This window comes from Schistocerca gregaria, chromosome 8, assembly GCF_023897955.1.
Source record: "Schistocerca gregaria isolate iqSchGreg1 chromosome 8, iqSchGreg1.2, whole genome shotgun sequence".
Classification (NCBI taxonomy): Eukaryota; Metazoa; Arthropoda; class Insecta; order Orthoptera; family Acrididae; genus Schistocerca; species Schistocerca gregaria.
In genome coordinates this window covers 221,781,603-221,809,547 of record NC_064927.1, presented here as the reverse complement: position 1 = coordinate 221,809,547, position 27,945 = coordinate 221,781,603, and the positions used below count along the sequence as shown (strand labels likewise).

Sequence of the window (27,945 nt, the reverse complement as noted above, 5' to 3'; positions counted from 1 at the left end):
TGAACAGGAATTTGGTGGTGGAATCGGTCACGATCTGGGCAGTCTTCTGCGCTAAAGATAAACCAAGCACTGCTTGACTGGATACTAGAATGAACTCTGTTATGTACGCAAAGGTGCTAGAAACAGAAATGATAATGTATGAGGACCTACGAGACGAGTGCCTTATGTTTCGACAAGGTAACGTGTATGTTTCTGCTACAACCAAAAAGTCATTGCCATATAAAAATACCGCTGTCCAGCCCTGGCCTGCACGTTTCCCAGAGAATGAAAGGCAATTTAAGGCCGAATGTTAGATGAAAACAGCGATGTGAAAAGAGTGGGTGACAATATCACTGCGAGAAATACGAACCCAACAAAAGCAATATCGAAGAGAATTTTTGAGGTTGAACTAAGTAGTAACAATGCAATACCACGACAGGACAGTGAGTGCCTTTGTACCAGTTTCGCCGCGCGTGGTTTGAGGCGTCATGTCACGAATTGTGCGGCCGCTCCCACCGGAGGCCCGAATCCTCCCTCGTCCACGGGTGTATGTGTGATTATAGCTTAAATTAGTTTAAGCAGAATGTAAGTCTAGGGACTGATGACCTAAGCAGTTTGGTCCCTTAGGAATTCATACGCATTTGAACATTTGTACCAGTTTCCATCCAGGAAATGCAAACACCTTATCTTGCTACTCGTGTTGTTAAAGCAACTACGTAATTTCGTCAGGATTGTTCATGTATTGGATGTAAACTGAGACAACAAGTTATGCGACAGGGACCTGCACATATACAGATGGCAGTAGTATTGCGGACACAAGATATAAAAGGCAGTGTTTTGGTGGAGCTGTCACTTGTACTAAGTCGATTCATCTGAAAAGGTTTCCTACGTGACTATGACCACACGACGTCAATTAAAAGACTTGGAGTTCAGGCATTACCTCTTACTACGGACAACGCAGCGGTTGACGGCCTTAATTTAACGACTGAGAGAAGCGGCGTTTGCGTAGAATTTTCACTGATAACACAAAAGCAGCACTGCGTAAATAAGCGTTGAAATCAACGTGGAACATCTGATGAACCTATCCTTTCGGACAATGCAGCAACATTTGGCGTTAATGCCCTATGGCGGCAGGCGGCCGACGCGAATGCTTTTGCTAACAGCACAGCATCGCTTGTAGCGCCTCTCCTGGGCTCGTGACCATGTCAGCTGGGTCCTAGACGACTGGAAAACCGTGGCCTGATCATATGACTCCCAATTTCAGTTCGTAAGAGCTGATGATAGGGTTCGGGTGTGGCGCAGACCCCCCGAAGCCATGGGCCCAAGTTGTCAACAAGGCACGGAGAAAGGCGACTGCCATTTCATAATGGGGTGGTCTGTGTTTACGTGTATTGGTCTGGGTCGTCTGGTCCAACTGAATCGATCATTAACTGGAAATGGTTACGTTCAGCAACTTGGAGGCCATTTGCAGTCATTCGGGGATCTCATGTCCTCAAATAGCGATATCAAATCAAATGGCTCTGAGCGCTTAACATCTGAGGTCGTCAGTCCCCTAGACTTAGAACTACTTAAACTTAACTAACCTAAGGACGTCACACAAATCCATGCCCGAGGCAGGATTCGAACCTGCGACCGTAACAGCAGCACGGCTCCGAACTAAAGCACCTAGAACCGCTCGGCCACAACGGCCGGCAATAGCGATATCACCGGACCACTGTTCTTCACGACTGGTTTGAGCATCTGTCTGGACAAATTGAGCGAATGATTTGGGCGTGCAGATCGCCGACAGTAATCCTAACGGACAATTGTGGGATATAATCGAGAGGTCAGTTCGTGCACAAAATCCTGCAGTTCGCAGTTATGGACGCTTGTAGAAGCAGCAGAGCTCAAAATTTGGAGAGAGGAATTTCAAAAATTTGTTGAGTGCATACCGTGCCAACTTGCTGCACTACGCAGGATAAAGGGAGGTCCAACGCGACATTAGGAGCTATCCCATGACTTCTGTTTCCTCAGTGTATCTACTTCTTCCATAATAATTTCGGTACATGTATGGTTCAAACATTGCTCTCGTGGGAATACAGCTTCTCGTACTGATTTCGACCACTGTACAGCCTCTGAATGTGTGTCGATAGAGTTCTGGTTCACCCTGTACCCTGTATACAGTGGTGGGATGAGGCCACGTGCTTAGGCAGGCAGGCAGGCAGGCAGGGTTTGTCAGCAGTTGACGGGCACGTACTGCGCTGCTCTGGTGTGGATATTGGGGCCCACAGCACGAGCAGGGGAGGCTTGTGGGGGCGGCGCGCTGCCGCTGCCAACGGCCGCCACGAGTTATGGCGGTGGGCGGGACACGCTACAAAGCCGCACCGCGCCGCGCCGCGGAAGAACACCGGACACAGGCGCGCACCGTTTACGATCGGCCTCCGCCACACAATTACGCTTCGGGGAAGGAACGCCTTGATAAAAGCCTACACCCGTACCACCTAAGGACAAGGCCAAACAGTCGTGCTGTGACGTCATAGCAAAGCGGCGATCTTAACACGAAACAGCCAACACCAAACGAATTGTGTGTGGCTCGTAAAATTAACGGGTTTTGATTTGATAATTTAATGAAGAGAATTAGAAGAGAAAATACACCGATCAAAATAAAATTTCAACATAAAAAAATAGTTAATCTAGAGTAAAGAAATTTCGGGAGTACATTTGCCTACGTAACATATTTAAGTGATTAACAGTGCAAGATCACAGGTTAATGTAAGCACGAGATAGCACTTTGAAAACGTGAAATGGCTCTATATTAATAACCGGTGTAACCGCCAGAATGTTGATGTAGGCGCCTAAACGTGTATGCGTTGTGTTTTACAGGTGACAGACGTCAGTTTATGGGATGAAGTACTACGGCTGGTACACTTGGCAGGTCGCTACAGGGGCGGTTAATGCTGGTTGTGGATGACGCTGCAGTTCTCGTCCAATAATGTCCCATAAGTGCGCGATTGAAGACGTATCTAGTGATCGACCTTTCCAAGGCAACATGTCGACGCTGCTGAGCTCGTAGTATTACAACAGCTGTATGTGGACGAGCGTTATCCTATTGGAAAGTACCCTCTGGAATACTGTTCATGAACGGTAGCACGACAGGTCAAATCATCAGACTGAAGCACAATTTTGCAATCAGTGTGCGTGGGATAACCACGAGAGTTCTCCTACTCTTTCTTTCCAAGCACAAATGACCGAGCGAGGTGGCGCAGTGGTTAGCACACTGGACTCGCATTCGGGAGGACGGCGGTTCAATCCCGTCTCCAGCCGTCCTGATTTAGGTTTTCCGTGATTTCCCTAAATCGTTTCAGGCAAATGCCGGGATGGTTCCTTTGAAAGGGCACGGCCGATTTCCTTCCCAATCCTTCCCTAATCCGAGCGTGCGCTCCGTCTCTAATGACCTCGTTGTCGACGGGACGTTAAACTCTAACAACCACCAAGCACAAATTCCGGCTTGTGGGGTCTGCTGTTCTGGTTAACCGGATTTGTCGTGTTAATTGTAATCCATGGAATAGTGCGAATGTGTTCAGGTGTCTGCGAGCCGTGTAACTGAGGCGGAACGTGGGGACCAGTCCGGTATTCACCTAGTGGGATGTGGAAAACCGCCTAAAAACCACATCCAGGCTGGCCGGCACAGCGGCCCCCGTCGTTAGTCCGCTGGGCGGATTCAATCCGGGGTTGGCGCGCCTAACCGAGTCCGGGAAGCAGCGCATTAGCGCTCTCGGCTACCATGGAGGGTCACAAGAACTCCTACTGTCATACGAAATAGCACCCCAACCATAACTCCAGGTGTACGTCCAGTGTGTCTAGCATGCAGGTTGGTTGCAGGCCCTCAACTGGCTTCCTTCTAACCAACTCACGGTCAGAACCTTTCCATCCGATGAGCTCTCGCTTGAAATCAATGAAGCGCAAATGACGGTGGTTTGAGATCAGTGGAATTTACGCTACAAGGTGTCTGGCTCGCAGCTGCCCACAAAGTAACCGATTGTGTCACTGTGGTGCCACCTGCTGCTCAAATTGCTACTGCACATGTAGTACGATGCACCACAGCTATACGGCGAACACGAAGGTCTTTTCTCTCGGTAGTGTCACGTGGTCTTCCGGATCCCAGTCTTCTTGCGACCGTATCTTCCCGTCACCACCACCACCAGCACTCACGTACGATGGCTACATTCCTGCCACTTCTTTTTGCAATATCGCAGAGGGAACATCGAACTTCTCTTAGCCCTATTAAACGATGTCGCTGAAACTCAGTGACATGTTGATAATGACCTCTCTGCCGCCTTAAAGGTATTCATGACTAACATCAACTCACCACGTCCAATTTGAAAGGTAACTAACGTTCAAGACCGGTACACTTGTATTTAAAGCAAACCTGATTTGGATCCTCATAGTGTCGGTACTAGTGTCGCTCTTATGCGACTGCCGTGAGCCGGCCGCGGTGGTCTAGCGGTTCTAGGCGCGCAGTCTGGAACCGCGCGAATGCTACGGTCGCAGGTTCGAATCCTGCCTCGGGCATGGATGTGTGTGATGTCCCTAGGTTAGTTAGGTTTAAGTAGGTTTAAGTTCTACCGGACTGATGACCACAGATGTTAAGTCGCATAGTGCTCAGAGCCATTTGAACCATTTGACTGCCGTGAAATTTAAATAGACACAAACTTTCAGCTGTAAAAATAGGACTACCAACTTCCGTTTATATCGCACAGCTCCTCTTTTGGCTTGCGACTTTTTTTGCCTTTAGTGTATATTATAGTTGTTTGCGTGACAATGAGACAAAAATAGTTAAGAAAGGATAACTACGTTTATTTGGTGCATAGCATAGCGCTACTTTTGTAAACATAGCTGCTCACGTCTTAGAAAAATGCCCTATTTTTGTGGATATGATCTGTTACGAACATCTGTAGCCTTTTTAAATGTAAAATATATGTTTAAAAGAACATCCTCTCATTTTCAAATGATATTTTTATACAGAACTACAGAGGCATTCATATCACAGTCTATTGTGTAGACTGTAGCGCCTAGACCCGTTCGGCCACTCTAACCGGCCCTCCACTTTCAAATGATTATCAATCACAGTATACACTAAATGGTGGGACTGTACATATAGGTCGATATACATTAAAAAATACACTATTCTTTTACTATGTTCACCCATTTCTTCTGTAAAGATATTACATTAACTCTATCTTTCAGTTCCTAAAACTGTTATATAATATTCTTTTTAAATACTCGGTTGGCTATACTAATTATGATGCTTTTCTCTATTGTTTCTGCCTCCAACATTCTCCTTTTTTCTTAAGATCCCTCTCTGGCTAGTCGTGAAGCTGAAGATAACTGGGCTGGACACGTCGAACAAATGCGCGCCACGACATTTGAATTGAGCCGCTGTTTTCAAAGCGGAGCAGTTATGGTTGTTCCGACTGTGACAGGTACTTCCCAGATAATGTCGCTGGTTTTGAAATGCCTGTGGTAAACCTGAAAAATGAGCAGTGCAGCACGGTAATCATAATATATTCAAAGCCACGTGATCCGGCAAATAATAATATACCATAATCTAGAAAATGTATTAATAAATTGTGTTAAAAACAAGGTACGTGTTAAACTTACTAATGAATAATCCTAACTGTGAAATCCTAGCGTTGAATTTAATAGCCATTTCTTTCTCATTTCATCGTCTAGGAAACGTTTGTTTTTGCTGTGTAATTTCCGTTACGTATCGATACAAAACACCTTAAAACCGTAATGAAGATGAAACGTATTTTATATTACGCTAAACTCACACAAATACAACTTCGTAACACACAATTACTTAAATACCAGTCTCGTAACAATCATATAGCACAATGAGTTTTACTTATCCAACAGCTGTTGACTTCAGCCTCTTCTCGCTGACGCTAATCTTCGATTTCTCGCAGTTGTTCGGCCGTCTCACCTAGGTGGCGTTGCTTCCAGGTGTCCTTAGTGCTTCACGACATGACCCGGAAAACAGACCAAACATTTTTGGGACAGAAATAGTGTCACTGGGCAAAATATCAGCCTGTAAAATGAGCGTTTTTTACGATTTTTTCTGCAAAAACTAATAAAGCATTCAACTTAACTATATTTCACATTATTTATTGATTCATAGACACCATATTCTCATTTTTTTTAAAAAAGAACTTCACTCACCATTAAGCCCCCCATTCGAGATGTTAAAGTTGTTCTGTCCAAAATGAGGTGTGTCTATGATGAAAGTCCTGAATAAAAAAAATTCTTTAACTATAGGGTATTGGACACTGCGTAATAGCATAGCTTTTTTAAATTCGAATAAATAATGAAATGGCGGACCTTTGAAACAAAGATGTAGTTTCGATCAGTTTTTTGTAATCAGTTATGAATAAATTAAAATAAAAAAAGTCTGTTGCTCCTTGCGGACATGCCCGAGGAGAAATGAAGCCAAACTCCAGAGAGACATCTTTATGAGTGTGCCCTAATGCATTCCGTCAGGTTAAGATACATTCCGCCAATCAACCAGTAACTTCTATAGTATATTTTCAGACCATATTCATTGCCCATTAACTACTGTATTGGTACTCTCTCTGTGGCTCAATTGTTTTATGGCTGAAAACATGTTTGCTACCTGTCTGCCACACATTTCAGTGATTTTGTACTCATTTACACGCTGCGACGTCCAGTCAGTAGATCCTGACAATAACTTCACTTACCGAAGTCTAATTATACTCACCATTGTTGTATCTGATAATGGCTTAAGGCTGAAATCATGATAGCCCGAGGGCTACTCGGAATGTAAGGAACGATCGGTCACGAAATTACGAAATTGAAACCACAGTGAAAAATCAAACCTGTTATATTTAAAACGATTAGCTACACTTTTCAGCTGCTTATCTACGTAGCCGGCACTCTCACTTAAACATCTGTCGTAGCGTTGTAATAACTTTCAAATAAGGCAGCCTCCTGTGCTTTGCTGCAATTTTTTACGCTAGACTGCAGCTGGTTGTCTTCATAGCAAATGGTTCATTTGAGCAGAGATGGCAATCAGAGGGAGCCAAGCTGTGTTGTATGGTGGGTGATCAAACACTTCCCATCGAAAATGCTGCAGGAACATCCTCAGGCGGAACTGCATGACAGTTATGTTATTTGGGGCTGCATGCAATCAGACGGGAAATACTATTTTCTACGCATCTTTACGCGCTCGCTGTGCGCTCAGAACTGAGAAGACAGATTTGACACTGCATACAGGCATATTAGAGGCACTACCCAACAAATCTGTTCGAAGTTCTATGGTAGTTTCATGGTTTCGGCTGTTATCAAATACAACAGTAATGGGTATAATTAGACTTTGTTAAGTGAAGTCATCGTCGGGCGTCCCAGAGTACAAAATCAGCAAAATGTGTGACAGACAGGTAGTAAACATGTTTTCCACCCACTGAGCCACCTTTTGTTGTAGCTGGCATTCACAGTCATAAAAACTTTTTGAAGGACATCATCTTGACGCCAGTGACTGTTATGAGTTTTTATTACACACTATTGCAATTGCGTCCTCAGGCCATTATCAAGTCCTGATATTATTGCTTTAAGACATGTCAACGTCAGCTTACATTACGTAATATCTGCACTTGATAATGCCCTAAGGCCGAAATTGCAGTAGTGTGTAATAAAAACTTAAAACAGTCACTGGCGTGAAAATGATGTCCTTCAAAACCTGAGCCACCGATTGACCGATCGCTCCTTATCTTCCGAATAGCACTCGTAATACAAAATAAAGGCGTTTGTACAGTAAAATGGCGGAAATATCATTCAGACATTTATAATGAACTTTAAGTAATGCCTTTATGTCGAAACACACACGATTTTCGAATGAGATCGATTTCTGATTCACGTTGATCGAATGTGGAAGTGGGTTTGCAATTGCCACTCGATATACTGATCGACTTGGTTGGATGGTGCTCGCCGTCTAGCTGAATATGCAAATAAATAAATAAATAAAAAATAATAATAAAATAAATAAATAAATAAATAAATTGCTTACAGAAGTAATGTTACGTTTTTTGCTGTTTCGTGAGAAAGTATGCCGATTTACGTAAGTGTTTAACTGTTAATTCTTACAAAATGAAAAAAAACAGCAACTGATCGTTATTAATAATGATATTTACTAAAAACGTATACCGCCGTTACCGGTTTACTACAGATGGGCTCACCGCTTACGTTTAAAATAACATTAGTGAGTATGGTGAGTAGTTCTTCGCATGGATAGCAGTAAATATCAACGGTCGGGCTACTTGTTTATAATACGTAGTGCTATACACAACTTTCGTCGTGAATCAGTATGTTTATTAGTGAAAACTGTATCAAAATACGTACAAAAGTTCCTGAGATTACTTTTCACATACAGACAGAAAAACGTGGCAGGGGACTTCATAATATATATATGAGGTGTTGGGTGTTCTTAGCTATGGCTGAAATTTCTTGAGGTGCCAGTTTCTTACCGAATCGTAAAGGGAAAAATAATAATTATATCTGTTCGTTTTCTTTTTCAGTTGTAAGGTTTTTGAATTCGTCACCTGCTATGAAGGGATGGTGTATGTGTGTGTGTGTGTGTGTGTGTGTGTGTGTGTGTGTGTGTGTTTGCAACATGCTAAAACTTTTCGATTCAGCTGGTTCAACTACTGTTCTCATAAGAATAATTCTTAACTGTGGGGATACACAAGTCAGTCGCCTAACACACTTTGCATATTTTTATTCTCTAATGTCTTACACGGTAACATTTTAGAATCACTTCTCACTTAAGCAAAAAGTATTCATTGCACTGAAATTTTGTATGGGGTTCACACATTCACATCTTGCAGGCATCTCTTCAAACATGTGCGAATGTTAAACACAGTCTCACAGTACATTTATTCATTTATGAAATTTTCCGTGGTCGCTCTGAGTTTGAGAGTAACAGAGATATTCACAACTAGGGCACTGGAAGAAAATATGTTCTTCTTTACCCTTTAACGATTCTATCTTTTACACAAAGATGGATGAAGATGCACCTATAAAATCGTTTGACAGTCTACGAATGGAAAGACATGCCTAATAGACAGGAGAAGTGTTTTCAAATGTAGATTAAATATATTTCTCCTTAACAGCTCCATTATTGCCACAGTTAAATCCTCGAACTGAAATAATTAATAATTTGAACAGAAAAAACGTGCAAATTGCGAGTGTGTAGCCATAAACATTTTTCCTTTTTTTAGATATGTGTTCTATTTTTGTTCAGCTGAGACGTTCCACATAATAACGTCTAACGTGAGTAGGATCTATGGAACGCACAGCTAACTAACCACGTCTTTTGATACTTGCAATTTGTCGCGTAATGCCAGCATCCCATATACTTTATAAAAAGAGTCTTGAAATTGATTATCGTAAAGTGGAAATGGCAGTTCAGTAACTTTGGTACAGCTGCGTCCAGCTATACCCTATGCCAACAGCTGTCTGCACGAGCCGCTCTTCCGAGGAGCCCCTGACAGAATCGTGTGTAGGCAACCCGCGCAGCTCTGTTCACCCTTGCTGCAATAGATCGTACGTCGTTCAGGGGGCGGCATTCTATCCAGTCGGCCCCGCATCGTGTGTGTGTGTGTGTGTGTGTGTGTGTGTGTGTGTGTGTGTGTGTTGGTGTATGAAAGAGAGTGGGGTGCGTGTGGGGAGGGTTTGCTGGGCAGCCTGTCCCGTCACTCATTTTTCTTTTCTTGCCTCTTTCGCTATCCCCAACACATCTAAACTTTCTACTCTTTAACATACTGGAATAAAACGGAGAACGTACTTTATTCTCGGATTTACGTTCGCATGAATAAAACGTGTCGGAGAATATACTCAGCTTGATTAAAAGGGTAGGAGAAGTTGCTTAAAGCGAAGACCATTCTCCGTTTTCGTATGAATAAAACTAGAAAAGTTTCTCACTAACAGAGAACATTCTCCGTTCTTTCAAGTGAGATTCGTAGCTTACTTGAAGCTGAGTAAGTTGTACTGAGCTTAAGTTTTACCGAGCTTTTTAACGAAAGTATACCTTGGAATGAAATGTGCTATCTGTGTTGATCAGTAAACTCAGCATAGTTATTGCCTGCAAAGCGAAAGCAGAGGGTGCACAGACAGGCCTTCTGAGCGCCACCAAATCGCCGATGACCGTGTCAAATGAATCGCTAACACTACCCCTTACTGTGCACGTATTATACCCTGTTGTTGCCTTTTTTCCCGCAGTGTGTTACAAAGGCACTCAACTTCACTTTATCCTGGCGAAATAACAGCTGATTCACGGATTTTTCGCTTAAACCAACTGGCAGCAAAATCGAGTCTGGTCTTACACATAAACAGAACATCGAAAAATCGGTTTCCGAAATTCGGTTCTCGCCTGCTGCGAATGGCGTTTGTAAAAGGGGCGAGTAAGCAGTGGGAGAAAACGAACGAAAGTTGGGGTCGCCTCTACCGAAAACCGTGCCCGCGTTAACGAGGCTGCGGGCACTTACAGCCGGAATGTTTCCAGACTCACGATTTTCGCCAGAGAGCAGAAGCTGGCAAATTAGCGCGGCGCTCGTGACGGCCTTTCGGCAGTCTCCGTCGTTAGTTATGCTCTGTCATTACCCACCCTCGCCCACTGTCGCCATGATTGCTCGGTCACAGTAATAACAGCCCTGGCTGAGCTGTGAGAGGCCGCTATCCATATTAGGCTGCGGCAGCGAAAAAGCCACGAGGAAAGAAGCTCGTGCGAGAGAGAGAGAGCGAGAGGGAGGGGGAACGGGGAGCGAAAGAGAGATGGACGAGGTAAACATAGGAAGGAAGTGAAACAATTTTTGAGGCTCACCTCAGTGATGAGTCATCTGACTCACCACCTTGGAAATGCATTTATAATTTTCTGCCTCCTTTGCTATGGGTAAAATTATTTTGAGAAAGCAATGGTTTGTAGCTTTAAGAGATGTTTGTATGTACACTACTGGCCGTTAAATTTGCTATACCACGAAGATGACGTGCTACAGATGCGAAGTAACTGACAGGAAAAAGATGCTGTGATATGCAAATGATTAGCTTTTCAGAGCATGCACACAAGGTTGGCGCCGGTGGCGACACCTACAACGTGCTGACATGAGGAAAGTTTCGAACTGATTTCTCATACACAAACAGCAGTTGACCGGCGTTGTCTGGTGAAACGTTGTTGTGATGCCTCGTGTAAAGAGGAGAAATACCTACCATCACGTTTCCAACTTTGATAAAGGTCGGATTGTAGCCTATCGCGATTGAGGTTTATCTTATCGCGACATTGCTGCTCGCGTTGGTCGACAAAATTTGGCGTTAATGAGCTACGGCGGCACATGAAAGGTGCGAGAACCTTTGTTAACAGCACGACATCGTCTGCAGTGCCTCTCCTGGGCTCGTGACCATGTCGGCTGGACTCTAGATGACTGGAAAACTGTGGCCTGGTCAGATGAGTCCCGATTTCAGATTATAGGGTTCGAGTATACCACACACTCCACAGTCATTAAGCCAAGTTGTCAACAAGGCACTGTGCAGGTACCAGCTCCATAGCGGTGTGGGCTGTGCTTACACGGAATGGGGCGAATCCTCTGGTCCAACTGAACTTACAACTGACTGGAAAGTCATATCTTAATCTCCGTTGATCCATTATGGACCGTGGGACAACAGCTGGCATGTATTTCTTGATGCAATAATTTACCAACAGCGGTGTGTATTGCAGAAATTTATTTTATGAACTTCATAAAATAAATGTCTGCAATACATACCGCAATTGGTAAATTATTGCATCAGGTAATGGTCACTTGACTAGAAGAAGGGATCGGTTGGTAGGACATGTTTTGAGGCATCAAGGGATCACAAATTTAGCATTGGAGGGCAGCGTGGAGGGTAAAAATCGTAGAGAGAGACCGAGAGATGAGTACACTAAGCAGATTCAGAAGGATGTAGGTTGCAGTAGGTACTGGGAGATGAAGCAGCTTGCACAGGATAGAGTAGCATGGAGAGCTGCATCAAACCAGTCTCAGGACTGAAGACAACAACAACAACAATGGTCATGTTCGGCTGCTTGGAGAACACTAGCAGCCATTCATGGATTTCATGTTCCAAAACAACAATGTCAGTCGCCGGGCCCCAATTCCTGGTTTGAAGAACATTCTAGACAATCCGAATGAATGATTTGACCACTCAGAAATCCCGACATATATCCCATCGATAATTTATGGGACATAATCTAGAGATCAGTTCGTGCACAAAACACCTGCACCGGCAACACTTTAGCATGAATGTTTATAGACTTAGAGGGAAAAAGAAGGTCCGACACGATCTTAGGAGCTATCGGACTTTTGTCACTTCAGAATCCAAGTGGCTAAACGATTTTCGATGTTTGGTAACTAAGTAGATAAAAAATATACAATTGATAAATTAAGAAGTATTGCTTCCTTCGTTCTAGACATTGTTTGATGTGTTTGCAAGTACATGTTTTTAAATGTTTGGGCGACACTTTTCCTACTTTTTCAGTACGTGGCTTTGACAAGAACAGCCACTATGAATTTTGCTTTGTTCATTAATAAAGTCCATTATCATTGCTTGTTACTGCGTTTTGTTGCTGTATTTCAATTCGTTTCATAAAAAGTGTAGTCACTTGTAATCTCAGTTTCATTGTTCAGGTGCAAATCTGCAGAGAAGACAGCTCTCACTACACACTTCATATATAGTTGTTCTCAACTGCACCTGTATATTGCGTGATGCAGTTCGAAAATCTTATGAAAGCTATTGAACACGGCCTACACGAAATAAAGGCGTCTCTATTCTAGAGGATCAACCACTCGTTTGGTGTTAATACGCTACGGACAATTTTCATCGGTGTTTTAAAGTCAGAAAGACGAATAAACTAAGAGATGAAGGCATCAGAATAAAACTGAGCATCAGTGTTTGTGCTTATCAAAAGTTTCTGGCAGATTAAGACTGTATACCAGACAGGGACACGAACCCAGAACCTTTGACTTTCACGGGAAAGTGTTCTACCAACTAAACTACCCTTTTTCTCCCTAGGGTCTCCTTCCACCCATTCGTCCCTGCCTTAAACCTCGCCATGATCCTCTTCTTCGGCGGCTGTTGAATATATAATGAACATTCTTTCCGAAAAAATGCCTTGACTGCTAGAACTGATGAATTTCTTTTGACAGCTAACTCTTCTTCCGGAGCATAAATATTTCAGGGAAAATCATCTTCTTGGATTCGAAGGACAAATCATAGTGACATACACTATGGTGACCACCAAAACGCAGATATAAAATTCTTTATTGGTGATGACGATAAGGGAATGGGTAACGTATGCAAAGGACTTTTAAGGAACTAACCTTTCCGCTTATACATGGCTAAAATAAATGTTATGAAAAATTTTTTGTAGTTGCCTTCGGTTTTCTTCTTGAGATTTCAATGCTCAAGCCGCAAATATTCTTGGTATTCTCGTGCAGTTGCTATCCTGGAAGTATGAGGGTTGTTAGGAAAGTAAGGAACGATCGCTCACGAAATGGAAACCACAGTGAAAATCCTATGAAGTTTTGCACAGGTCTGCTGGGCAGAGTCTTTAGTACGCCCGTCGATCGCGTTACGTCTTTCTTTTTAGTTCTGAGCACACAGGGAGTACATAAAGATGGCTAGAACAATAGTGTCCCCGCCAGGTACGAGGGTCTGGTGAAAAATTTCGCCTGAAGCTATGCAGCCAACATTACATAAGTGACGCGCGCTTTCTTCTTCAAGACAATTCTCAGCCGCATTCTGCAGGGGCAATGAAGATGCTCCTGCATCGTTTTCAATGGAAAATGTTTGATTACCCACAATATAGCCCGAAATTTTCACCCTCTGAGTTTCATCTCTGCTCACATGAACCGCGGCCTATGAAGACAACATTTTAGCACAGACAGCGAGCTGTAGGCCAGCGTAGAGAATTGGCGGAAAGCACTGGCGGCTGCCTTCAATAACGAGAGTATTGGAAAGTTTGTGCAACGCTACGACAAACATCCAAGTCGGATCGGCGACTATGGTGATAAATAGCCGGAAGTAGTGGCTAACTGTTCCAAATAAATCAGTTTTGACTTTCACTGTGATTTTCATTTCGCGACCTATCGTTCCTTACTTTCCGAATAGCCCTCGTATTTGCATGAAACGGCAGTTTTCCCGGGAGCCAAATATAATGTTGTGGTTGACTCCGGGCTGCATGATGTTGTTGGTGCTGATGGTGTGGCTGCGGCCCTCGTAGTAGAGCTCAGCCATCTTCTGGTCCAGCTTAAAATGGTGATGATCTGTTTGCATAAAAATGCACTTGCTATAGTTCCCACCATTTTGCATTTATCACAAATCGGAGTTGGGATTAGATTTATCCCGCGCTTTTATTGCAAAGACAGATAAGTTTACGTGAGTAAATCTAATTAGGTCGCCCTCACCTAAGTTATTAGGAACTTAGGACGAATGTTGTTCCATATTTGGCCCAAATTTGTTTCCGGGTAATTGGCAAGCAAGGGATGTCTTGGGACATCCAGCAAGAGAAAGTGTTGTAGACAGACAGCTGTTTGAGAGTGTTTGAATCAATGTAACTAATTTCCAAATTATAAAGTTTAATATAGCTTGGCAGTGGTGGGTCAGCGTTGAGCTATCACCTTTACTTCCGTCAGTAGCTCTCCCGTGTCTTCCAGACAAGTCAGAAGTTCTCCTGACTGTTCATTTACGTCAACACACCGTGTTGGGACTCTATTCAGCTGAAGATAGGCCGTTTATTACGTGCCTGAGAAGTGCAGATACCGTTCACGGCCGGAGAGAATGGCGGCTGAGCTGGCTAGATTTAGCTGCGCGGACCCAGCGAGGCAGCCGGCTTGGCCGTGGCTCGCCTTTTATCAGGTAAATCAACAGGCGGAGACGTGAGTCATGGCGCGGAGCTGACGCAACGGCCGCCTGCACTAGAGAGCAGAGCCGAGCTGATCCGTGCTGTGGGAACCTGCCTACCTGCTTACCTGCCCAGCAAGGTCGCTTCGGCCGGATTTCTGTGCGCTGCCAGCACAAATAGGCTTTTCTGCCGCTCTCGTCTAGATAGTCTGCTGCGCTGTCGCAGGGCGTTCTCTACCTCAAGAACTGAGGGACAGGCGTATATAGGATGTATTCAAGGTAGTCCCATATTCAGGTGAGCTAGTGGAGAAGATGCAGGAATCTTTGATGGCCATTGTAGGCAAGGTACTAGTGGAGTTGGTTCGCCATAGCCTCCTGCCGACGTGTGATGAAGTGTCAAGCGTGTATTTGTGTCCTGAGGATGACTAGCAAGTGCTTATACAGTGTAGTGTCTTGTTTGTGTTGTTATGAATGTAGGGAAGGGGATGGTGAAAGCCGGTGCTACCGTATAATCCTAGCGAAGCGAAGGAGGCTTCCGACTTTAACGTCCCCATCCGGCGTACGGATTATCAACGGTATCACATGCCCTCACTTCATGACACTCTGTGGAGAGCTTTGGAATTTAATTTGGGACACTGGTGGAAAGACTGGTCATAAGAAACTTTGCAAAAACACCTCTACTCCGATTGCCGGCCAAATATTGGAAGTTAAAATTTCATCCACCACCGGGATTCGAATAGGCGTACCTCAGAGTCGAGCACCACTGTGCGTTAGCGAGCTCGGTTACGGAAGTGAATATAAAATGTATTAAATGTAGTAATGTGAATGAACGAACTCACGGAAGTCAAGAGCATACCCACGATTTGAGCAGAGTGGGGGAGAGGAAGGAGCGTGTAGCTCCACTGCCATTCCACGTTCAAAGTTTGTTGATTCCGCTTGTGCGGCCATAATCACGTTGGAAGCCTTTTGACATGAATCACCTGAGCGCAATGCACTGCTCTTTTATATATCGTGTATGCGATACTACTGCCATCTGTGTATGTGCATATCGCTACCCCACGATTTTTATCGCCTCAGTGTACACCCACCAGTCTGTGGGGCGGTTGGTGGTATCAAGGGGACTACCTTTCAGTCTTTACGTTTCACCCTATCCCTTCTCTCTTTCTTCGCCATGAAATGATTTCCTTTTCACAACGTCCTTCTGTCTGTTGACACACCATCATTTTATGGGAAGTTTCCGTTCCGTAACGTGACACTCGGTCGGCATCCTGCGTGTACGAGTGATGCCGAACCGCTAGCAGCCCTAGCGTCTAACCGCTGCCTGCCCGCCTGCCGTGTACGCAGAGCATGCAGCCACCGCTCGAGTCACCTGCAGCGGAAACGTAAATTGCGAGCCCCCACAAAAGGGTTTGCGTAATAGCGGTCGTCTGCATCCTGCCTGACAGCCAGCCAAGGACAAAGCCGCGCCACCTGGCCGCAGGACGCCGCGTCGCGTGTCCCAGACCCAGACCTAACGGGGTGGAGTGGACCGCACTCTGCTGAGCTTCCGGGGCCCACGGGACTTCCTTCTGGGTTCAACAGCCGCCTCTGCTCGCAAGCTGTCCGCCCCGCTGTTTTTCCTTGCTTCGTCGCTTGTGGCACTACAGGCAGGCGAATAGTACACTTAGAGCTATTACACTGAAGAGCCAAATAAACTGCCTAATATAGTGCAGGGCCCGCAAGAGCATGCAGAAGTGCCGCAACACGATATTGATTCGACTAATGTCTGGAGTAGTGATGGATGGGATTGACACCATGAATCCTGAATGAGATTTTCACTCTGCAGCGGAGTGTGCGCTGATATGAAACTTCCTGGCAGATTAAAACTGTGTGCCGTCGTGCTTGGGTAGGAGCCGAAGATATTTGGTGAGCACGCTGCCTTGTGGTTTGTCGGTGTTTAGGGAAATCAGCCATTACTTTGCACAGTTGTACATAACGTTCAGTTTAGAGACGATTCTTGACCGGCCTGGGTGGCCGAACGGGTCTAGGCGCTACAGTCTGGAACCGTGTGACCGCTACGGTCGCAGGTTCGAATCCTGCCTTGGGCATGGATGTGTGTGTTTCCTTAGGTTAGTTAGGTTTAAGTAGTTCTAAGTTCTAGGGGACTGATGACCTCAGAAGTTAAGTCCCATAGCGCTCAGAGCCATTTGAACCATTTTTTGAGACGCCTCTTGGCCAGGTTCCTGTTTGTCGAGGAGGAAACAAACCCGAGCACTGGCAGTGCGTGTGTGTTTGTGTGTCTGCCGGTAGCGACGGCGGCTGTCGCACCTGCAGTATACAGCAGGCAGCTAGGAGCCGGGGTGTCGCGTGTTACTCTGCCGGTGTCAGGTTGCCAGCTCAGTTGCCGCCACGTGGCCGACCCGGCTGCTGCGCGCTGGCTGCCGCTCATCTGTGCCTCACGTTACCACACACCAGGTAACACTGTACGTACAGCCCGAGTAATGGTCCAACTTCATTTCAATCTACACGGCGCGTCCTATAAACAACTGACCGGAAACAATTACTTGTTGAGATCGACACAACCTCGACAAATAATTGAAGCACCCAGAAGAAAGGAGCAAATTAAACTAAACTTCAGAGACTGAGAGCTTACTTCAGTGAGTGCAATATCTAGTCATATTTACAAAGAACTTGGTAGTATGACGTTGCAAATGGTTAAAATGGCTCTTAGCACTATGGGACTTAGCATCTGAGGTGATCAGCCACCTTGATTTAGAACTAATTAAACCTAACGAAGGACATCACACACATCCATGCGACCGTAGCAGCAGCGGGGTTCCGGACTGACGCGCCTAGAACCGCTCGGTCACAACGGCCAGCATATGACGGTGCACACTCTCTGACTTTGATGAATCCACTGACTCAGTTGGGAAAGGTGTCCTGAAGTCAATGTGTAACTTTCTTAGACAACCTGGCCTAGAACTGTTGTAACTGGTCTATTATATCCCAGATACTGGAAATTGGGCGCAGTTTATGTCCAAGTTGGATCCAAACATTTCTTATCGGGGACATATCTGGACATCTCGCTGGGCACCGCAGTACCTCAGTATCACGGAGACACTTCATAGATATACGTGCAATGTGTGGACGAGCATTGTCCTGCTGAAAAATGACAGCACGGTACTGTCGCATGAGAGACACCACACAAGGACGCAGGATGTATGCGATTCCTGTCAGACAGTCTGTTTGGAATGGTATTTTCACTCTGCAGCGGAGTGTTCGCTGATACGAAACTTTCTGGCATATTAAAACTGTGTGCCGGACGGAGACTCGAACTCGGGACGTTTGCCTTTCTCGGGCAAGTGCTCTACCAAGAACTTGCCCGCGAAAGTCAAAGATCCCAAGTTCGAGTCTCCGTCCGACACACAGTTTTAATCAGCCGGGAAGTTTCAGTCTGGTTGGAGTCCAAGTGGCGAGTACACTCCAAAAATCTCAGGTCTCGAAGAAGACAGTTGGGTCGGTCGTCGAAATATTGTGTATAAAAGAGAAAAAATAACTCGGCTGAACACACGGAAGCACAATATTAATGAATCAAGCTTAGAAAACCTGAGAAACTACGAGGAGGCTTACATTCCTAGTTTAACGCTCGCTCACAAGGAAAGATCCCGAGGGGGTGGCATCGACTTTTTTCTCTGCTTGGTATAGGTCAGGCAAGCGTGTATCACTTCGTGCAGCCATTCACACTGGTGGGCTCTTGTTTGTGAGTACTCGACAAGTATCGTACGAGTTGTTAGTATCGCAAAACCTTCACTGTGACTGCACTAGGATCGGAGTATTCATTTTTTAACGAATGTTATTGCAACAACGTATTTTTACAGAAACATCATTTACACGATTGAATTTGATAGGTGACGCTCCAATGATTTCACAAGTGCTTTGATGTACAGATTAATTTTTGTAGTAGACAAGTGCAAAATTGTCTCTAAGAATCCCCCTACATCAGTGCCAGTTACAATGCATGGCTCAAAAGAACTAAGTTCGACAAGAACGCGCTCTGTCATTTGCACGAGAAATGAAAGATCAGTACAACAACAGCAACAATATTAGGGGAAGGGACGGTGAAGGACGGACCGCATGGTATGTACATCCCTTCATTAGTTCCTCGAAATTATACTCATTTTGGAAATGGTGCCGTAGCATAGCGGGTGATATGGTTAGATGGTATGTTGGAAGTTGCGATTTCCACGTCCGCTGTGAAGTATCTATTTTATATTAAATATTTACCGAAATTATTATTTTTATTAATTATTTTCAATATACACTCCTGGAAATTGAAATAAGAACACCGTGAATTCACTGTCCCAGGAAGGGGAAACTTTATTGACACATTCCTAGGGTCAGATACATCACATGATCACACTGACAGAACCACAGCACATAGACACAGGCAACAGAGCATCCACAATGTCGGCACTAGTACAGTGTATATCCACCTTTCGCAGCAATGCAGGCTGCTATTCTCCCATGGAGACGATCGTAGAGTTGCTGGATGTAGTCCTGTGGAACGGCTTGCCATGCCATTTCCACGTGGCGCCTCAGTTGGACCAGCGTTCGTGCTGGACGTGCAGACCGCGTGAGACGACGCTTCATCCAGTACCAAACATGCTCAATGGGGGGACAGATCCGGAGATCTTGCTGGCCAGGGTAGTTGACTTACACCTTCTAGAGCACGTTGGGTGGCACGGGATACATGCGGACGTGTGTCCTGTTGGAACAGCGTTCCCTTGCCGTTCTAGGAATGGTAGAACGATGGGTTCGACGACGGTTTGAATGTACCGTGCACTATTCAGTGTCCCCTCGACGATCACCAGAGGTGTACGGCCAGTGTAGGAGATCGCTCCCCACACCATGATGCCGGGTGTTGGCCCTGTGTGCCTCGGTCGTATGCAGTCCTGATTGTGGCGCTCACCTGCACGGCGCCAAACACGCATACGACCATCATTGGCACCAAGGCAGAAGCGACTCTCATCGCTGAAGACGACACGTCTCCATTCGTCCCTCCATTCACGCCTGTCGCGACACCACTGGAGGCGGGCTGCACGACGTTGGGGCGTGAGCGGAAGACCGGCGTAACGGTGTGCGGGACCGTAGCCCAGCTTCATGGAGACGGTTACGAATGGTCCTCGCCGATACCCCAGGAGCAACAGTGTCCCTAATTTGCTGGGAAGTGGCGGTGCGGTCCCCTACGGCACTGCGTAGGATCCTACGGTCTTGGCGTGCATCCGTGCGTCGCTGCGGTCCGGTCCCAGGTCGACGAGCACGTGCACCTTCCGCCGACCACTGGCGACAACATCGATGTACTGTGGAGACCTCACGCCCCACGTGTTGAGCAATTCGGCGGTACGTCCACCCGGCCTCCCCCATGCCCACTATACGCCCTCGCTCAAAGTCCGTCAACTGCACATACGGTTCACGTCCACGCTGTCGCGGCATGCTACCAGTGTTAAAGACTGCGATGGAGCTCCGTATGCCACGGCAAACTGGCTGACAGTGACGGCGGCGGTGCACAAATGCTGCGCAGCTAGCGCCATTCGACGGCCAACACCGCGGTTCCTGGTGTGTCCGCTGTGCCGTGCGTGTGATCATTGCTTGTACAGCCCTCTCGCAGTGTCCGGAGCAAGTATGGTGGGTCTGACACACCGGTGTCAATGTGTTCTTTTTTCCATTTCCAGGAGTGTATTCTTTTTCCTTTGTAATTCTTTGCGACTATTATCTTTTTTATATTCTATCATTTTTAATTTGTTGTTTCTTAATTTTATTTTTCCACGTGGTATTAATTTTTTTACATATTTATTTCAGTTTGATTTTTCTCCTGTTTATTATTTTCGTGCATAAAAGTGAGAAAAATAAGAACCAATATAAAGTAAATAAGGTGATTACAATGCAGGGTATGGTGGTATAGTGGTAAAGGGTGCCTGGAATCCAAGAGATCACGAAAATGAATCACGGTCGATAGGCCGAAATGTTCAGTCTTCCTTGAATCTGATAGTTTCCTTTAAACGACGTGAGTAGTCCCCAAGAAAGACACGTCGTTCGAATTAAACATTAAACTGAAGGTTCCCTTTCCCCGTAGAACCGCTGCCGTGGGTTAGGGACACGCAAGTCACCGAAGTGACTTCCACCAGAAAGACATGCACTCGGCCATTGAACCACTAGGTATATTTATTATTATTGCGATGACTAAAATTAAATGATTAAAGCGATTCGGCAGAGGATTAGAAATTATTTCAATCAGTTAACTGAATCAAAATAATCTATCATTTCGATAAACATTTACATTTACGTGTGTACGGGAATCAAAATTATACCAAAACTTCGAGAGTGCGTAAAAGGTGTCGGAGCAGCAAAATGAGGATAGGAACCCGTGCCCGAAAACGTCATCGAACGATGCTACAGAGGCGTGGTTAATGCCCGAACAGACTGCGGGCACAGGACGTCTCTCGATGTACAATGCCTGACACCAGCCTGGACGTCAGATGACGCTGAACGCGGCCACGCCAATCACCCCAACACTGTATTGATCGTTAACAGATGAAGTAGAAACATAGAACTCAGTGTAGTTTGTCGCGTGCTGGTGTGTGTCTTCTTGGAGACGTTCAGTTGGGCCGAGCAACACGATACGCTTTTTGCATACGATAGGCGACAGGCGGAGGGCTCACAGCGGTACGCGTCTGAGGGAAACGGTATCCCAACAGGCATCAGCTGCACCACTACACGTTTGCGGCTATCCACAGGCGTCCGGGTGAAACGGGTGGTCTCACATGGCGTCGACACGACGGATGCACGCGAAGCCTACACTCGCAGCTATTTGCGGTGGACGTACTAGAGAGTTTCGAAGCAGATCCACCCGCAAGCATCCGCACTGTGGCACACGCAACGCAAAGCTCACCCTAGAACTTAGAACTACTTAAATGTAACTAACCTAAGGACATCACACACATCCATGCCCGAGGCAGGATGCGAACTGCGACCGTAGCGGTCGCGCGGTTCCAGACTGAAGCGCCTAGAACCGCTCGGCTATACGGCCGTCCCACTCAGCGGTTTGGCGGGTGTTGCATGAGGAGGGAAGCCAATTATTCCATCTTCAGAAGCAACAGGAACTATTGGCCCACTGTTTTGCTCCGCGTGTAGAGTTTGGGCAGTGGTTCTTGGAGCAATACGCAAGCCAGCCGTATTACGTGTGCTGTGCACGGCAGAAGCGTCCTCCACCCTTGAGGGTCTGTTCAACGGCCGCAGTGCCATGTGCGGGCAGAGACGAACTCCCACGTCACCCAAGAACGATGTCATCAGGAAAAAGTTCAACATCAGTGCGTGGTCTGGCGTTGTACACGATTAATTGATTGGTCCCTAAAAGCTTCCCCCTCTCCTCGCAGGCGACTATACGACATTCATACGGGAAGTGCTGCCGAAATTACTGAACGAGATGCTACTTCCACTTCGTCGACGTATGTAGCTCCAGCACGGTGAGGCATCCACACACATCAGTTGAGCTGCCAGAAGGCAGATCGGATGGATGTTTGGATATCGCTGGATTGGTCGAGGTGGCTCTGTAACGTGCCCGCCTCGGTCGCGCCTGACTTCAAATGGCTCTGAGCACTATGGGACTTAACATCTGAGGTCATCAGTCCCCTAGAACTTAGAACTACGTAAACCTAAGGACATCACACTCATCCATGCCCGAGGCAGGATTCGAACCTGCCACCGTAGTGGTCGCGCGGTTTCAGACTGAAGCACCTAGAATCGCTCGGTCACAACGGCCGGCGCCTGAATTCAACCCGCTGGAATTCTCCTTATGGGGCGACCTCAAGCATGTAGTGTGCGAAACCCCCGCTGTAGTCAGCGGATGACCTAGTGGCGAGACTAGATGCAGCGTGTGAGGTCATTCGCAACCATCCTGGTGTCTTTGAGCGAGTGCGGCATTCAGTGATACGCAGATGCCAGACATGCTGCAACGCTGGAGGCAGGCGTTTTGAGCATTTAGCATAATTGTATTTAAGTCATAAGTGGCGAAGGCATTGCCGCGGGAAGTACCAGCAACCCTATAAATTAATGCAGACAAGTGAAGGAAACTGTCTCTGTCGAAATGAACGTTAGTTTTTAACGCTTGTTTCACATTTTGTTTACTTTGTACAGTATATATGATTTCCTGAGGCGGTAAGGTCTTATGGGACCAAACTGCTGAGGTCACCGCTCCCTAAACTTACACATTACCTAACCTAACTTAAACGAAGTTACTCTAAGGACGACAGACACACCCATTCCCGAGGGAGGACTCGAACCTCCGAGGGGGGAAGCCGCGCGGACCGTGCCAAGACGCCCAAAGACCGCTCGGCTACCCAGCGCGGCTAATTTCCTGTGCCGATGGAATAGATGATAATGTACATTCGTTGGATCCTGTCGTCTAATGCCTGCCACAGTGTCTACTCATATGGATCCTCCCCGTTTGATTCCATTCATGATTCCTATCCTTTAAATTCAATAACGACGTCAACGTCTCAGAATATCTGTCGTTATTCACCCAACGCGACCGATTGCCGCACGCTACAGTAGAGTAGACGGCGATGGTTGACGCACAAGCCGACGTTCACCCCTGTAGTTTCGATGCTGTCGTTCTCTGTTACATCCTGTATACTACACCGAAAAACATCGGGAATTGTATAGATAGTTCCGGTCTGCGGGTAGAAACCTGTTGCCGGCACAGTCATCAACCACGGCAACAAAGCATCGCGTCCTTAGGAGACAAGGCCTGTCTTGCTGCAGCTAGCTCGTGGCACCGAAAACTGAAAACCACATGTCTCGCCCTGCCCGCCGTCTGTTCGCGTAGGTCACTCCTGCTGCAGGATAGGAGATGTAGCGGCAGGTGCCGGCGCCTGTATTGTCGACACTTTGTATCCTCTAGACACCTCTACAGCCCCTTGATGTTTGTCTGTTTAATTTTGAAACACACTATATATAAGAGAAGACAGGGTTGGAAACCAACCAAATAACTTATCCATTTCTTTCTTTTCTTTTAACGCTACAACGACGTTTCGAAAGACAGTGTCATTTATAAGGGTCTATCGACATCAATCACGAGAAACTCTTTTTCGTTGAGAATGAGATTTTCACTCTGCAGCGGAGTGTGCGCTGATATGAAACTTCCTGGCAGATTAAAGCTGTGTGCCCGACCGAGACTCGAACTCGGGACGTTTGCCTTTCGCGAGCAAGTGCTCTACCATCTGACCTATCCAAGCACGACTCACGCCCCGAGTCTCGGTCCGGCACACAGTTTTAATCTGCCAGGAAGTTTCTTTTTCGTCGATTACTCGCAAACGAGGACGCACCAGACTGAGTGACTATTTGGTGTGATATTTGGCACACTAACCTACTCTAACGCATAGGTCGTTTCAAAATGTCGATCACACCCCTGGGGATCTCTCCATGTAACTGACCAAGTAGATACTCAAAGTTAGTGGATTCTCTAAACGGTGTACATCCAGGTGTGAGAGCGGAGTTCCCACGTGAGGGGACGTGAACATTTGGCGAGCGCCACCGCCCGGGGCGGCTCTTGTTTACAGTTAGCTGGCTGGCAGCGTGACTCAGCCGCGTGGGAGGAGTAGGAGGAGGAGGAGGAGGCCTCGGGATCCGGTTCCCAGCCAGGCGGCTAGAGCATACCCGGGGCTGCTGGGCCGCTGTCTCTGGGTTCGCGGTAGTGCTTACGCCGTGTTTTACCAGCTGCGTCGCAGAGGAAAATCCGCCGGACCAGCCGCCTTGTTTAGTCCTCCGCTGTCTGGCCACGGTGTTTACCGACGTCTTCCCTCAAACAAATCGTTGTCGCGACATGCAGCTGCTGAGAGAGCGTGCTGGGATTCATTCGGTCGGAGTTTGAGTGGACGCCAAACTGTATGGCTGTTCCTCCAGTTTTTCTTGGAACATATTCGCATGGCTACCATTTCGGTTCTCTTCTGCTGACCTTGTGCGGTCAGGACTTGCTGTGTAACCTAGCGTGCTAGCAAGTCCGACCAGTGAGTACTAGTGCGCTGGTGCTCCCTGCACTCTAGCGGCCAAACATGTTTGTTGTGCAAGCATCCCACCTTAGCAAAGAAAGCATACAGCATCCTCCAGAATTAAATTTGAATTATATATTATTACCTTCAGCTGCTGACGGGCGTTGATATTCATCAACGGGAACAGCTGAAAATGTGTGCCCCGACCGGGGCTCGAACCCGGGATCTCCTGCTTACATGGCAGACGCTCTATCCATCTGAGCCACTGAGGGCACAGAGAATAGTGCTGCTGCAGGGACTATCTCGCGCGCGCCTCCCGCGAGACCCATTATGTGGCACTAACTGCGAGCACGTATTGTCATTTTTCACGTCACTGACGGCGTCCACATTGAGCACCTGTAATGTGAGTTATAAACTTGAAGAGATGCTTTGTTTACTCGTATGTGTATCTTTCCCGAATACCTTGCAGCTTTTGTGCAGTCCTCTTCTGAATCCCCGGATGTAATTTTGAACAGCTCTGTATTTCTCATCCTCGTCGCATTGGATAACGAAACTGCGGGAAATACTTTTTCATATTGCTTCTGACCACGAAATTCAATGAAATAATCCTGCACTAAGTCTCTCATTCTAAAACCAATATTGGTAGTGAGACGATCAAATGGTGTATTCTTGCCTTTAAATTCAAGAAATTGCTCAAAAATTCTATTTTTATGGGTTGGTTATAATAAAATGTGAAGCTGTTAGAAACAGTACCACAGGTTCAGACAAGCTCTTAAATATGTACGGCGTGGGCATACCGCCATAGGGGCGCGATCGTTGTATGTGATAGTCACAGGAAAGACCCAGCTTGATGCGCAGTGTCGCTAAGGATTCCCCGGACTAGAATAAATGTACAGGGAGATAAAACAACAGTTCTTGAAACGTGGCTGCTTTCTTTCTAATTTGCTCCATTAAATTTATACACAACAAACATAAATAGCGTAAGTGATTTACTACTAACTGGGATCCATGGAAAACTATGAAAGGGCAGTCCAGTTAGACTCGCGAGGATAAACTGCAAGCGATTTGAAGGAGTCCTCGATTTCGAAAGATGGCACCAATGAGCTGGAGATTATGGTACAGATCACCGTCCACTGGTGTCTCAAGGCGAGGCTTCTAATTGGCAATCGTTACTTGGCTAGTTAGCAACGTCGGCCGTGCAGAAACGTATAGGGTATCGGTTATTTCAGTACGGATAGTAGCTTTGGCTGCGCAGTATTTGCAGCACAACCTGGCGATCCTGCGCCACGCGCCTGCCTGCTAATTCCCTCCGCGCATGGCGGTGCCCACCCCAGGGCGACAGGGGGGTTGCGGCCACGCGAGATGACGAAGCCGCCCCAGACTCCGCCCTGCCGCCCCCACGAGGACGCCAATATCGCGGGGCTTTGTTGTCGACAGTGGCGTCATCGCAATCGATGTCTTTGCGACGCCGCCGAAGTAGGTTACTACAGCTGCGAGCAGGGGGGACACCCTCCCGACGTCTAGCGAACAATGCCCTGCCATGTTATCAACTTGTCTCGGCGTCAACAACCCTGACAGAACGTTTCAAATGGTTCAAATGACTCTGAGCATTATGGGACAACTTCTGAGGTCATCAGTCCCCTAGAACTTAGAACTACTTAAACCTAACTAACCAAAGGACATCACACACATCCATGCCCGAGGCAGCATTCGAACCTGCGACCGTAGCGGTCGTGCGGTTCCAAACTGTAGCGCCTAGAACCGCTCGGACAGCCCTGGCCGGCACAGAACATTGGCTATACACATAACCCTGTAGCCTGTCTGCAAGCTGAAGCGTGAGCAGGCGAATCCTCTCTCTCTCTCTCTCTCTCTCTCTCTCTCTCTCTCTCTCTCTCTCTCTCTCTACCTAGGTACGTCACAATGAGCACTACAGGCTGCTCTACAAGCTTATACTAACTTTCCTGCATCTGCAGTTACCAAGGGCTGTACAAACTCTCCTTCCAGCCTGTCCGCCCGTATCTCCGTTGCAATAATTAAAGCATCTTAACCTGCCACAACGGAGACACAAGAGTACAAGTGACTCGAAGCACAGTGGTTAAAACAGGCCAGCTTGTGGCTTGGTTTTCCCTAGCCTGGCAATCTTCACGGGATCCGTTCAGCCTGCTGCACCTGAAAATTCAACATGACCACAGAATAGCCAGGTATCTATTTGCAAAGGTAGTTTGACTACAGCTCAGTTACCTTGACGGGGGAGGCAGCAAATGAACAAACCAAACTTAAAATGTGACTGAGGAGAAATTAGAAATTGTGGAATACATACCAGTCACGAAACAATCCCCAAATCCAGCGTTTATAAGGCAGCTTCAAATAACTCAGTATGTCAGGTTGCCCTCCATGGGGTGGGTGCACGCAACGACTGTGGTCAGTCGTGGATTTAAGTTGCTTTAATGTGACATTTATAGTCACAACGCAGATCAGTTTCGACCTGTGTCAGGTCATTATCAATGCAGTGCGGAATGGTTGAACTGTGTAAGCAATCACTTGAGCACGAAGAACTGCTACAATTCCGCACTGCAATGATAATGACCTGACACAGGTCGAAACTGATCTGCGTTGCGACTATAAATGTCACATTAAATCAACTTAACTCCACGACTGATTGCTGCTCTATTTAACCCAAATCAGTATGTGTGTCGCAGTGCAAACTTTGTAAGAAGTTACTAAGCACTCATTCGCGAACCTCGAGTACGTTACGATATGTTTGTAGACTGGGGCAGCAGTTTCCCCTCTCCATAAATATTTCTGAAAGAGGATGAAGACTTAGTGCCTGACAAGTGTGTTGAAATGTGTGGTAAGGACGCGAGGCCATTTAGTAGTATATAGGCTTTCTACATTTAGGGCAGACATTGGCTGAAATGGGAAAAAATATGGCTCAGTCGATATCAAAAACCGGATTCTGGTGGTATGCAACGTAATGCGAAGAAAGCTTAGTATGAAAGAAAAGCTTCTCTTTCAGTCA

General features: G+C 46.4%; 1 protein-coding gene and 1 non-coding gene across 2 annotated transcripts in view; one reads left to right on the top strand and one right to left on the bottom strand.

The window, feature by feature from the left end:
- LOC126285407 (mucin-17) overlaps window positions 1-27,945 on the top strand; it is a 326,011-nt gene that overhangs the window by 137,525 nt on the left and 160,541 nt on the right. The window lies entirely within an intron of this gene.
- Window positions 25,125-25,199, bottom strand: Trnat-ugu (transfer RNA threonine (anticodon UGU)). The gene has a single exon. It is a non-coding gene; the product is annotated as a tRNA-Thr (tRNA).